The sequence below is a fragment of the Chenopodium quinoa genome, unplaced genomic scaffold (assembly GCF_001683475.1).
Source record: "Chenopodium quinoa cultivar QQ74 unplaced genomic scaffold, ASM168347v1, whole genome shotgun sequence".
Classification (NCBI taxonomy): Eukaryota; Viridiplantae; Streptophyta; class Magnoliopsida; order Caryophyllales; family Amaranthaceae; genus Chenopodium; species Chenopodium quinoa.
In genome coordinates this window covers 6,774,913-6,787,741 of record NW_018742263.1, presented here as the reverse complement: position 1 = coordinate 6,787,741, position 12,829 = coordinate 6,774,913, and the positions used below count along the sequence as shown (strand labels likewise).

At 34.1% G+C, this 12,829-nt stretch overlaps 2 long non-coding RNA genes across 8 annotated transcripts; both read right to left on the bottom strand.

The window, feature by feature from the left end:
* Window positions 1–1,041: 1,041 nt before the first annotated feature.
* On the bottom strand, window positions 1,042–4,442 carry LOC110684053. Of its 7 annotated transcripts, XR_002503732.1 has the most exons (6): window positions 3,945–4,387; window positions 3,233–3,392; window positions 1,929–2,023; window positions 1,628–1,848; window positions 1,469–1,528; window positions 1,042–1,377 (listed from the first exon to the last, which is right to left on the bottom strand). It is a non-coding gene; the product is annotated as an uncharacterized LOC110684053 (long non-coding RNA). The 7 variants fall into 7 exon arrangements; XR_002503731.1 differs by having other exon boundaries at window positions 1,929–3,392; window positions 3,945–4,442; XR_002503729.1 differs by having other exon boundaries at window positions 1,628–2,000; window positions 3,216–3,392; window positions 3,945–4,386.
* A 2,393-nt stretch (window positions 4,443–6,835) lies between these two features.
* LOC110683225 lies at window positions 6,836–9,664 on the bottom strand. Its single transcript, XR_002503580.1, has 4 exons — window positions 8,420–9,664; window positions 8,251–8,330; window positions 7,923–8,026; window positions 6,836–7,446 (listed from the first exon to the last, which is right to left on the bottom strand). It is a non-coding gene; the product is annotated as an uncharacterized LOC110683225 (long non-coding RNA).
* Between the last annotated feature and the right edge of the window lie 3,165 nt (window positions 9,665–12,829).

The following is a 12,829-nucleotide window of genomic DNA, read 5'->3' as shown; positions in this document are numbered from 1 at the left end:
TATGAGTATCATGTAGATTAATTTTTAAATTTTATTTTTAATTGAAAAGCCCCAATTTTTGAAACCCTAGGTTCTTAAATTATGATATATATAATGGTGTAAACCTTTGATTTAAGTGTTTTAAGGCCTAATTACAACAAGTTTTCACTATAATATAATGCTGGAATTTTTGGTGTGCATTAAAAATTAAGTTTCTTTAAGGAATTTCAATTACCCTAATTGGGATTAAAGTATGATGTTTTAAATATAATTTCAGGTTATTTTAATTAAATTATGAGGGGTTTTATAGTATTATATATTGCTGGAAATTTGTGTAGAGAGGATTTTAATACTCTTCTATGATTTTAAATTGTAGAAGACTTCGAAGTGATTGATTTCTATTAGACGTGGCGATTTTAAGATCGTATACAAGGTACGTTCGCGTACTTAGCATAACTTTATTGATGTAGTAGCATGCTAAAGGTGTTTAATTGATTATAAGTAGTATCATGCTAGATTTGGAATGAAAATTATGATTTGGTTGTTGTTGGTGATTGAATACACTACTAGAAATTCCGTGGTTTTTGGACGCTTTTCAGGCTTATTTTCGACACAATAAAGCGTCGGAATTTTTTTTCTCGACGCTTCTGAAAAGCGTCGAAAAAGTGTGAGTCGAAAATTTATTGGATGCCTAAAAGCGTCGCAATTCTCGACGCTTTTTTATCGTCCAAATTTTTATACGAAGCGTCGAAACATGTATAGTTCGCGCACTTTCTCATGTTTGGCGATGCTTTTTCTTGTCTATTATCACAAAATTGAGACGCTTTTTTGTGTCCTTAGATTTATGTATTAGATGTCCTCTGTTTTATCAACGCTTTTTTCTGTCCATATTTTTAAATTTAGTGACGCTTTTTCTAGTCCATACTCTTTATATAATTTATCCAATGTGGAGAATATTTTTCTAGCAAAAATAAAACTTAATTCAGTCATTGGAGATTAATATAGCTAGCAAAGATACACCATATCAGAGTTTTAAAAAATTAAAAGAAAATTTTACTCAAATTCAATTTTATTCATAATTAATGAAGAGTACAACTTGGTATATGTACAATACAGTGCCAAAAACCAAGATATTCTGACATTTTTTTTTATCTAAGCTAGAATAATAAAAGAAAGTACAAATACATTCTATGTATCACAAATCTTGTACCAGAAACATCAATGTGACAAGCCTCCACCACTGGCTAACCATGACTGATAAGATAATTAACCTTTGCAATTTGCACCCTACATCAGGGGCAACGAATAGGAGACGAAAGGCCTGTCAAAGTAAGGCATGTGCTGAGCTTTCGGGACGAGTTCCTTTCTTAATCTTCTTATTTCTTCCTCCTCTTCTAACTGTTAGAGCAAAAGAGAAGTTTCTGACTTAATTTACTGCGATCATAATAATATTGATTATGTTCAGTTTATTAGTTCTTTTGTAGTGTACCTTCTATTGCCTCTCTCTATCCAGTTTGTATTGCTCTATCAACGTCAATTTTTCAGAAATCTGGTAATTGAATCACAATTATATTAGCAACATATGTGATGCATACTATGATTACCAAAAGTACTTAAAAGAAATGAATTCAATAATCACTAAACATACCTGGTTTGACCACAAATAGGTGAGCTTATCGTTGTCCAAGCAAAATCCTAGAGCTGTATAGGATTAATAATCACACATATGTGCAAATTCAATCACCAGATTTCAATTACCGGCAAATTCAATTACCAGATTTCAATTACCTGGTGGTCAATTATCACACATATGTGCAGCTTTAGGTCGATTGGCCTTGTTATGTCTTTAATTGGTGGCTTTATCAGACACTACATATGAACGTACACGTCAAGTTAGCATTCACTGAATTATGACGATGATGATGAAGACAATGAGATCAGAACCAAACATGTCAATGAAGTTTTTTAATTCCAGCCCTTCCTTTGTCCATGTTCTCCGGATTCCTCATATTTGCACCAATCTACTATACCATAAAATAAGTCCCTGGTAGTAAATCATTAGTGAAAACCAAATGTCCACAATTTAAGATGATAAATGATCTCAAGCTAACATGAACTCCTTTCAAAAAAAAAAAAAAAAAACAGCTAACATGAACTTGACTGACAAGGATTAAGACATATGTGTCTCCAACTCTCCATTAATTTACTTAAAGCATGAGTGCATGACATACAAGTTATGTTCCACAAAATGAGTAAACTTAAGTACTACAATCACTCATGTGACCAAGTGTTAGACTGTCAATGATAAAAAAAAAATAATAATAAAAAAAAAAGGTCCCAAATGAAATGTTAAGTGTCTATACAAGCTCAATTATTGAGAATCCGACATGGGTATTTGAGGAGTAATGAAGAGTTTAGAGTAACATAACCAAAAAACACAAAAAAAAACAAAAAACAAAAAATGTGTATATATATGGAATTACAGAAAAAACAAGATCTTTCATTAAAACAATGCCTAAAATAAGGTGATATTTCATTTAAACATAGATCTTTCATTAAGTCATGATAAATGGCAAAAGACGAAAAGCCATTGAGAATTGCATTACTATCTCTAGTCAGTTATCTTTTATGTGTTTGAGAACTCTTTAATTATTTCTAAAATACAAAGAGACAATGTTATGGAGTCCTCACAGAAAAAGTTATAAATGTATAGAAAGTCACCAAAGAAAATATCCCAACCTTAAAGATTTTAAAACTAACAAATTCACTAGATGCAGTAATTCTTTTGGCTATTGCAACTACGACCTCATACTCTCATAGACGCATATAGATATCACCACTCAAAGCTACCATCTAAGATCCACACCCAATAGAGGAGATGTTGCTTAAAAGCCATCATCTAGGCAACCAAATTGACCAACAATTGTAATCCAAGCAAAATCCTAGAGCTGTATAGATAATTTATAAATTCACAAAAAGGTTTAATTTCTTTTATTGATTCAAGTCTAGTAACACAATATGGACACAATCACAACCACAAACACACAAACAAGAGATAGGACACAAACGATACACATCCATGAAGATAGCTAAGGCAGCTCAGCCAACAAGGGAAGGCAGTAGCACGTTTGCAAACACCTCAATGCATACAGACGCAACACCACACAATAACAACAGCAACATAAAAAAAAGAACAAAACAGAACAACAATTAATAACAAAAGCAACAACACATACATTCCTGCAGCACCAACCTATTCGTTTCTCAGCCACCTGCCATGAGGCTGCCAATACGGTTGCTATGCCAGGAACACAAGAGCAACAGAGATATCAAGTAGGCACCAAATTAGCACAAAAGCATCAAGTTGAGAATAAACTCCTTCAAATCCTCTTAATCACAGTCCCTTATACATCCTGAAAAAAATAATGAAAGAAAGCAAACCAAAAGAATTTTAAATTAACATTGTATTTGATGCATAGATCTAGAGAAGGAATTAATTATTCAATTGAAAAATCATATCAGAGTTGATAAAATTACAAGTAACATTTGCTTGGTAAAAGCTACAGCCAAAGATGAATTGAATTTGATTAAAATAAAGTAACTAAAAAATAAACAAAAATATATCAAACAACCGATTAAATACAGTAAAAAGGAACCTTTCTCAAAATCTCAACTTTTCTTTGGAAAATTACTTCAAAATTTCCAATTTAATCGATTGTGTATAAACTTCTTTTAAATTCGCACATGAAATCGACAATACTATTTCTTATAAACGAATATTTACCTAGATTCATCGCAAAATGAAGCATAACAATATATAATAAATCCCTATAATCTCTGTTATTCATAAATCAAACAATATCTGATAATAATTTTGTAATATTGTTTAAATTAGGTTGCTAAAACTATTTAATAGACTTCAATCAAAAGCGAAATTCGTATTCAATCGAAAATGAAAGATGTACCTTTGAAACAACAGCGGCATAGAGAGTGACAAAATCAAGTAGAGAAATTTTATCAAGCATTAGGGGAATTGCAAGAAGAATTAAGATCTAGATTAAGATTCCATAAATCTCACGAAGAGGGCAGAAAAGTTAGGGTTGAGAACTGAGTATTCTAAATTTTTTTTTTTTTTTGGTTTATTTTCCGCTTAAAATTGAAACGTGGGCTTAGTTGTGAGGTACTAATAATTCACGTGCTTGTCTTCTCGACGCTTCCAGCGACGAAAATTGCTTTCGTCACCTAAAAGCGTCGAAAAAATGCGGATACTAAATTCTTCTGCTAACTCCCCTTACCTAGCGTCGAGGCCCCAGCGTCGAAAAAACACTCATTTTGTCGTAATTATGAAGCATGATTTATTTGTGATGGATTAATGGATGGAAAATTATAGTATGGAATATTTTTTATGAACCACACTTTTATTTATGGCAAGTTAGAGAGCATGTTTAATTAAACTAAATATTTAATTTGGTTTGGAATATTAAAAGGGAATTTTATTATGGTTCATATAATTTTTATTGATTCTTTAAGCATGGGAAATGAGCTATGTAAGTGTCTAAGTACACGATGAATAAATTATATGTTGGTGCCTTAGTGCACTTAAGGTGTTTTTAGCACCGAGAAATAGGATTTGTGGCGCTTTATGCGTTTAAGGTGTCATTGGCACCGAGGTAGATTTTAAAAGGGTTCAATATTAAATATTATGTAGTCACTAATTATTCAAGAGTTAAATTGGTATGTTTGATTGTTTGTATAATTATTGTTGATTGAATCACTACAAGAAACAGGGTAATTAGCGACGACCAAAGTAGTCGCAAATCCGTCGCAAAAATGGATTTGCGACAGATTTGCAACTACTTTGGATAGTTGCCAAAGACCTTATCGCAAATCCATTGTTGTGACTACTTTTTCAACAGTCGTAAATTTAGCGACGGATTTGCAACGCCTTTGCAACTGCCATTTAGCGACTAACTTTCAAATTTTAGCAACTAAATCATTGTCCGTCGTAAAATATTTGCGACGGATTAGCAACTACGGAGACTGACAGGGTAAAGTCGTATCCCCAAATCAAAAGTAATTTCTAAATCCTCTAACTAATGTAGATAGGGAAGTAGGGTCGAATCCACAGAGAAACGAATCTTTCTATTCCTAATTAACTAATATAATCTAGATTATGAGGTAACCAATAATTATATTTGAATAATAAACTAAACTACGGAGATCAAGAATAAGGAGAAAATAATAAATAAAAGGGTCTAGGGCATAGGTTCACCGATAAATAATATTCCAGGGTAGAATATAATAATCATTCATCAATGCATATATTAATAAGATTATAAAGGGTTTTCGCTACGTATTATAATCACACAATTAATTTACCGGTATTAAATCTCATCTTTCGAATCTCGACCTAACCATTTATAAATTAACCTGTCTATTGAAACTAGACCTAAACATCAATTCTCATCTGTCGAATCTCAAATCAATATTGTCAAACTCATGCATACAAGATCAGGCCTAATCTAGTCACAGAGCATTAAATCAATCAATAGGAAATTAATCTAGCATTGACAATCAATAATAATAAATTACCCTTTCATATTATTTATGGATCCTCATAAACCCTAGAAATAAAACTACTCACACATAATAGAAACTAAACTAATCAAAGCAATAAAGTAAGACATGATCAAAGGAAAATAAAAACTAAGATTAAGAGAAGAGAAATAGTTACCAAACAAATCTGGGATTGAGAATGGATTAAGAACAAAAGTATATGAGAGAGAAAATCTAAGAAAACAATTAAGAGGGTAAAGAAAGAGTAAAGAGAGAGAGAGAGATCCTAAAATCGTATTACGGAGGAGTATTTATACTCCGTGTAAATCCTAAACTAAAAACAAATTTAAGCGACAAAATTAACTCCTAATATTTACACACGCCCGATCGGGCAAGGCACCGCCCGATCGGGCGCGCCTTTTTGCTCTTCAGGTAGACTCTCGCACCCGGTGGGGCGCGTCACCGGGCGCCGACCTTCGTTTCTCCCGCCCAGTCGGGCGCGCCTCCGGGCGCCAGCCTCTTTGGTCGGGCGGCTCTCTTGGGCCATTAATTGGACTACGATTGGGCTCCAATTCTTCGGGCCAATCTGGGTATCCTTTTCCGGTCTTGAATACTCGGTCCAAATGCCCCGGTATCACCTATACCGAGCCCTTAATCACCGGTTCGATGGCTCTAACCGGCCTTGGGCTATAAAAACTGGTCGTGTTTCTCCAGTGCTCGTGATTGCTCCAAAATATCTCGGGAAAATACTCCAAAACTGTAAATCCCTGCAAAAGTCAACCAAATCTACGAAAAAACTTGAAAACACCAATTAGTAATAAAAGTGGCTCTAAAGAGCCAAAAATACTACTAATTATGACCAAGGGACGGGGGTAAAACACTATATAAAATAGACACATCAGAGACCAATGTTTTAAGACTACTTTTGTGACGGATTAGCGATACAAGACCAAACTTTTACGACTACGAGACTAAACCTTTGCGACTACGGAGACTAGTTTTATGGCGACGGATTTACAACTGCTGAGACTAATTTTTTTCGCGACGGATTAGCAACTACTTACGAAACCAAACTTTTGCGACTACAAACTAATTATTTGCGACTGATTAGTGACTATTGAGACTAATAATTTTGCAACTAACCAATTAGTCTCTAAACCAAATTTGCAATTGCTAAATTTCTGTGACTAATTATCAATATTTGGAGACCATAATTTAGCAACGACCAAAATCAATCACAAAAAAGGTACCCATGCATAAATTCAAATAACCAAAATGTTAATTTTATTCAAATATCCAAAATATAATCAATTTTGTATCAATGTATTAAAAAATAATATTTAACTCATAAAACTAATTGTTTCAAAAATCACCTCTCATATAAAGAAAGCTACTTCAAATAAGAACTAATGACGATATAAAAGACCAGTTGTTCACAAAATTACCACCAAGAAAATAAAAATCACTTAGTTGAATCACGAGAGCGGGTGATTGTAGGCGTAGGAGGCTTAAAAGGACGGTAGCGTTGTTGGACAAGTGATGTCGTTTCCTGCATTTTTTTTTTGCATAGCTAATTTTTCCTTCTTCCATGTTGCTTTTTCGATCTCGTGATTCAAAAAATTAATTAGCATATTTTAAGCTCTTTGCCGCTATTTTTTTTTGGCTTTCTTCTACCTTGTTAAGGTTTTCTTCTGCCATCTTCTTTAATTCTTCAACTTGAGAGCTTAGTTGAGAAATCATGGAAGAAGTTGAAGATGATGCAGCAGTAAGTTGAGAAGTAGGATCGCTCTTGTAGTACATTTGTGAAGCACTCCCTAAACCGTAAATTTTTCCTTTCTTTTGCCCACCTGCAACCTCCAAATAGACTTTGTCGGGGTTTATATATTCCTCAAGTTTTTCCATATATTCTCCCTGCATTAAGATATGTATTAGTAACTATGATATAAAATGTTAAAACTTAAAGACTAAAAACATTAAAAAAAAAAAGTTAAAAAAAAATATGCAACACTTACATTACAATAATTTATGTAAGCAATTATTAGTAAAAATTTCGACAGAGTCTCCTTTGTAAATTGAAGAATTCCCTCCAATAGGGTATGACTTCAAAATAAACCCGTTTTAATTCACATCATGCCATACCACGTTAATCATTTGATTAACGCGGACCAATTATTCTCATCCTCCAACTCAAATCAAACAAACAAATAAATAATCTATAATATCTTGAGTATCAAATGCCTGTAAGTTGTAACTATCTAATCCATATGCTACTAAGTTGATCATTCATATGCTTCCTATTATTGTAGCAAAGTGACACAGAAAGGCAAAGATATAATCTACTCTCTGCATGTCTGAAAGACGGCTATGAAAGGCCAAAAAAAAAGTACCTATTTTCCTTTGCCCTCTCATCTGCAGCACCACCAACACTCATACGTTTGTGTGGTCGGCAGGCTACCAACTCCAGGCCTCCATCTTAAATATTAAGGTTGCACTACATTATACAAGATCAGGTCGATGAAATTAACAAAAGGAGACAAAAATTACAAAATTTAGAATGAAAATTCTTGATCTCCCAAACACAATCCCCACTTTTTTTTCTCAAAAAATATCATGAAGCATTGATTATAATTAAATAACAAAACTGCTTAGCAGTTAGCAATATAATCACTTGCCAAAAAGGCAGTAAAGTTGAAAAGGCAGTGAACAATGACATACCCAGGAGGAATATCTTGAGGTGAACCTGCACTTCCATATGCATACTCGGGCTTACAAGTAATCTTAGTTATTTCACCAACCTGTTAAAAAACTGATTGTCAAATTTCAACTAGATGATACAAATAATTGAGTGGAAGAGCTTATGAATAAGTAAATAAGTGATATTCACCTTCATAGTTATGACAATGCCTTAATCACAGTGCCCTGTCCTATCTCAAATGAAAAGATTGTATTGTCTTCATGTGTACTATCAAAGACTTCATCTGTTTAAGCCAGAATGCCTTCATCGCTGTAACAACATTTAAATAACACATTTCTACAAGATATACTTTCTAAAAGATAATGAAAAAAAGAGAAGTAAAACAAACACCTTGGTTAAAGAAAGAACGATGCATATGATAATTTTCCATGTAAAAAAAAAAAAAAAAAAAAAAAAAAGTCAAACTAAAAACTTCCATAATAATGATTTACAGTTATTATCAAGCTATTGCTAAATTTGACATCCTAACAAACAAGTGTATGATTGTTCCATAATAGTGATGTGCATTTATTCTCAAGCTACTTGAATGGATTTATGAGACATTGATTGTTCCATAATAGTGATGTGCATTTATTCTCAAGCTACTTGAATGGATTCATGAGACATTTTTCTCCTCTATCCTCTCTAGGTATTTCTTGCAATGGTTTAATGACAGTATATACTTCCATCATAGGAGGGGAAAGACAGAGTAGGAGTCAAATATCATGATATCCAATTTTTGTGTGTGTTCGTGTCTATCACAAATAACAATACCATTAATTCACTAACAGCAGCAGAGTCATATATAATCAAAGAGAGCAGAGAGAGAGTATGCAGGCAGTTATTTGAGTTTTTATTAGAGAGTAGTGAGCTAAACTCACCCTAGCACTTAATGGTTAATTTGGAAAAAGAAAACAAGGAAATTGTTAACAGGGTAAGGGGAGGAGGGAGGAGGTAAGGCTGAAGGAATAATGTCATCCTAACAAAGGGTAGTGACTACATAGAGAATAGTTTATCATAGTTGCTTTTCTGAAAAATTTCATGTTAAAGAAAATTCCCCTATCATTTCTCTTTATTAATTAACATGTAAGCTAACTAATGCAAACAAAATTCTTTAGATGTCAAAAAAAAAGTGTGTACAAAAAAACTAAGAAAAAGATAGACGATTCCAGCGATAATTTGTTTGCTACTTTTTTTTTAAAATGGAAAGTGGGATAATATTAATTAAAATTAACCAAATACAGATTGGTTCCAATGTTTGAGCAAGAAAAACCGAAAAGCCGTACAGCAAGGCCTGGAAAAAATGATACCTATACAGGGATCTGAAAGAAAGCATGGTTAACAGGATACCCTAAACAAAAGAAAACATGGCTAATAGACTACCCTACCTGTAGGGAATATTTCAAGCATTAATCCCCTAGCTTGAACCCCACTGTGATCATACACTAAAGTACGGTGGCGTCCAAAGGGAAAGAAGATAGAGCAAAAGAGTCGCCAATAAGTTTTAGGAACTTGTAAACCGTTCACGAGGTGAAGGTTAAACCCCTTAACGATCCAAGAAATCGTCAACTCCATAAGGTCTTGAACCAAATAGGGTTCGGGGATGAAGGTACAAATCCAACCTAAACGAGATTGAACCTGCCTTAATAATAGGCCTCTACGTTATTCTGCTCGTATTCATGTGCGCTTTTTGACTAACATGCAATCAATAGGATTAACCCTAAACCTGTTTATCTATGTTGGTTGAATATTAATGCACAAATAAAACTATTATTGGCGATCACTTGAATTATAATCACATTAACCCTAAACAAGATTACTAATTATCTTATATAAGCATGATTACAAGTACTAATTCCCTTTAAACATGCACAAAGGCGTGATCAAGCAATAATAATAAATAATATCTATCAAGCAACATAATAAATAATCAATAATAATAAATTATAATAACAATCATGATAATCATAATCATAATTAATAATCATAAATCATGTTAAAGCAATAATAATATCAAGATCCTAGGCATGATACTAACAAGATTAATAACAAACCATAGAACGTCACTAAACAATAAAAATCAAAGCTTTAACCCTAACATGATAATAACAATCATAAATACTAGGAAAGAAAATAGAAGGCATCATACTTTTAACCATACTTAATATTAAAATTACCCTAGACATGATACTAGGAATCATAATAACAACCTAAGCATGAACTCTATATCATAACATCAATTAAACCATTAAAGTACTTACTTGGATGCCTCGTACCTCTTTCTAATAACAAAATACACACATTAGTAACTTCAAGGAAAATAATAAACAACAATTAAATTAAATAATTGAAAGAGAGATTAGGGACCAAACCCTCAGAAATTAAACCTTTCACGTCTAGGGCGAAGACAAATTCGAATATGGCTAGGTGTATCTAGATCTAATGAATGCGGAATTTTGTATTTAAAAGGCAGTTTAGAATAAGAAAGAGAAAGAGAGAGAGTAATCAAGAATCTTGATGAGAGTTGGTGAAAATAGATGAGAATAAGAATTGATAAAAATTAGAAAGAATAAGAATTGATGATTGTTGATTGGTGAGAATTGATGAATGAAACGGAGTTTTTACGACGTTATTTATAAAGAAAATCAGCCAAAAAGATAAAATATCAAAACAGAGTTCTGGCGCACATAAAATCTGATTAGCGCCAACGCTGGCTATTGGCGCCAGGCGCCAATGCTAGCGCCTGGCGCTACAGCTGACGTTTGCACTGATTCAGAAATTCACACGTTTTCTTAAAATCAGATAAAAATTGTCGTACAGGAAGATAAAATCATATTTCCCTCAAAAAATATTCTTTGATTTTAATTAAAACTCTGAAAAGTCAACAAAAGTCAATTTATCAATGCTAATTGATCGAATTAGAATTGAAAAGAACCTTCTAGAAGAATCTAGAAGACTAAAACCATTCCTAATTACATTAGGAATGATAAATCTATATTAGGCCCTCCCCTAGATCATTCGGCCGCATATAAGGCTCAAACCGGGCCCAGTTCAGTAAATTGGTCATAACTTCCTCAATATTCATCGGAATTGGGCTTATAATATATCGTTGGAAAGCTCTTGTCAAGCCCCATCCAACTACACTTCTATTGTACCCATATCATGGACTAACCAAACTAGATTGGCTGTTTTCTTAAAATAAGTTTTTAAAAACAGAGCGAAGAGAAAAGAAATTAAAACTATCCGCAACACTAAACTTTCCACACTTTCACTTCATTCGATTATGATTCGACGTGAAAGGTACTCATCACTGGGTTTGGTTTTGGGGAGACACAAATGGGTGTCTACAGAAGCCCCCACTTTGACTGAGTTTGGAGAAACGTAAGTTTCGAAAACAAAAGTCAAAGTATCGATAGGGACGGAGAATGATTCAGAACGTTTTGCGATCCTAAATCACTCTTGCAACGCCGATACCTGCAAACTAGCGTTAGTTAAACAGATAAAAGAGTTAAGAAACGCGTATCTTGCACCGTCGAGCACACGTCTCTGAAAGTAACCAATTTTCTACCGCATTACTGATTTTGATGACCTCCTGCCAAGAGAATGCCATCCCGCTTGAAAATCGCTACACTTGTAACTGCTTCCAATATTGAAGACTGCTTCGCTTGAAACGATCCTCCTCCGCTTTGATAATATTCCACGTCCAAGGGAATACTATCAAAGATTGCTTCGCTTGAAACAATCCTCTTCCGCTTTGTGACCATCTTCCACGTCTAAGGGAACATGATCGAAGACAACTTCGCTTGAAATCACCTTCAGTTGTTTGTGACAACTCTCCACAATCTAGGGAACGCCACCTTGCTGTTTCGATGTTCACTCGTCTCTGAAAAAAGAGCTTCTTTTTTATATTCTTTTGATATGTTCACGCGTCTCTAAACAAAGAGCTTGATAATAGGATGCCCACGCGTCTCTGAGCAAAAGAGCTTGAAAGAAATGTTCACGCGTCTCTGAACAATAGAGCTTGAAAATAGGATGCCCACGCGTCTCTGAGCAAAAGAGCTTGGATTAATATGTCCACGCGTCTCTGGAGCAAAGAGCTTCGATGATATGTCCACTCGTCTCTAAACAAAAGAGCTTGATGGAAATGTTCACGCGTCTCTGAACAAAAGAGCTTGAAAGAAATGTCCACGCGTCTCTGAACAAAAGAGCTTTGATGATATGCCCACGCGTCTCTGGAGCAAAGAGCTTTGATGATATGTCCATGCGTCTCTGAACAAAAGAGCTTAAATAATATGTCCACGCGTCTCCGAACAATAGAGCTTGAATGTTTGAATGTTTGTTGCGATAATATTCCGAAGACCAACGCTTGTCGATCTCTAAAGCTCGCTTGAACTTTGCTTCCGCTAAAACCAGTATGTCGGTGTCTCCGTGATAAGCCAACGCTTAGGCGCTTTAAGCTAAGTGAGATGATCTTTCGTCAGGTCGATCACTTGGACTTTAATCAAACCGACTACTTAATCATGTCAAATTGCTTATAGGGGCTAACTGGCGTACCAAGGA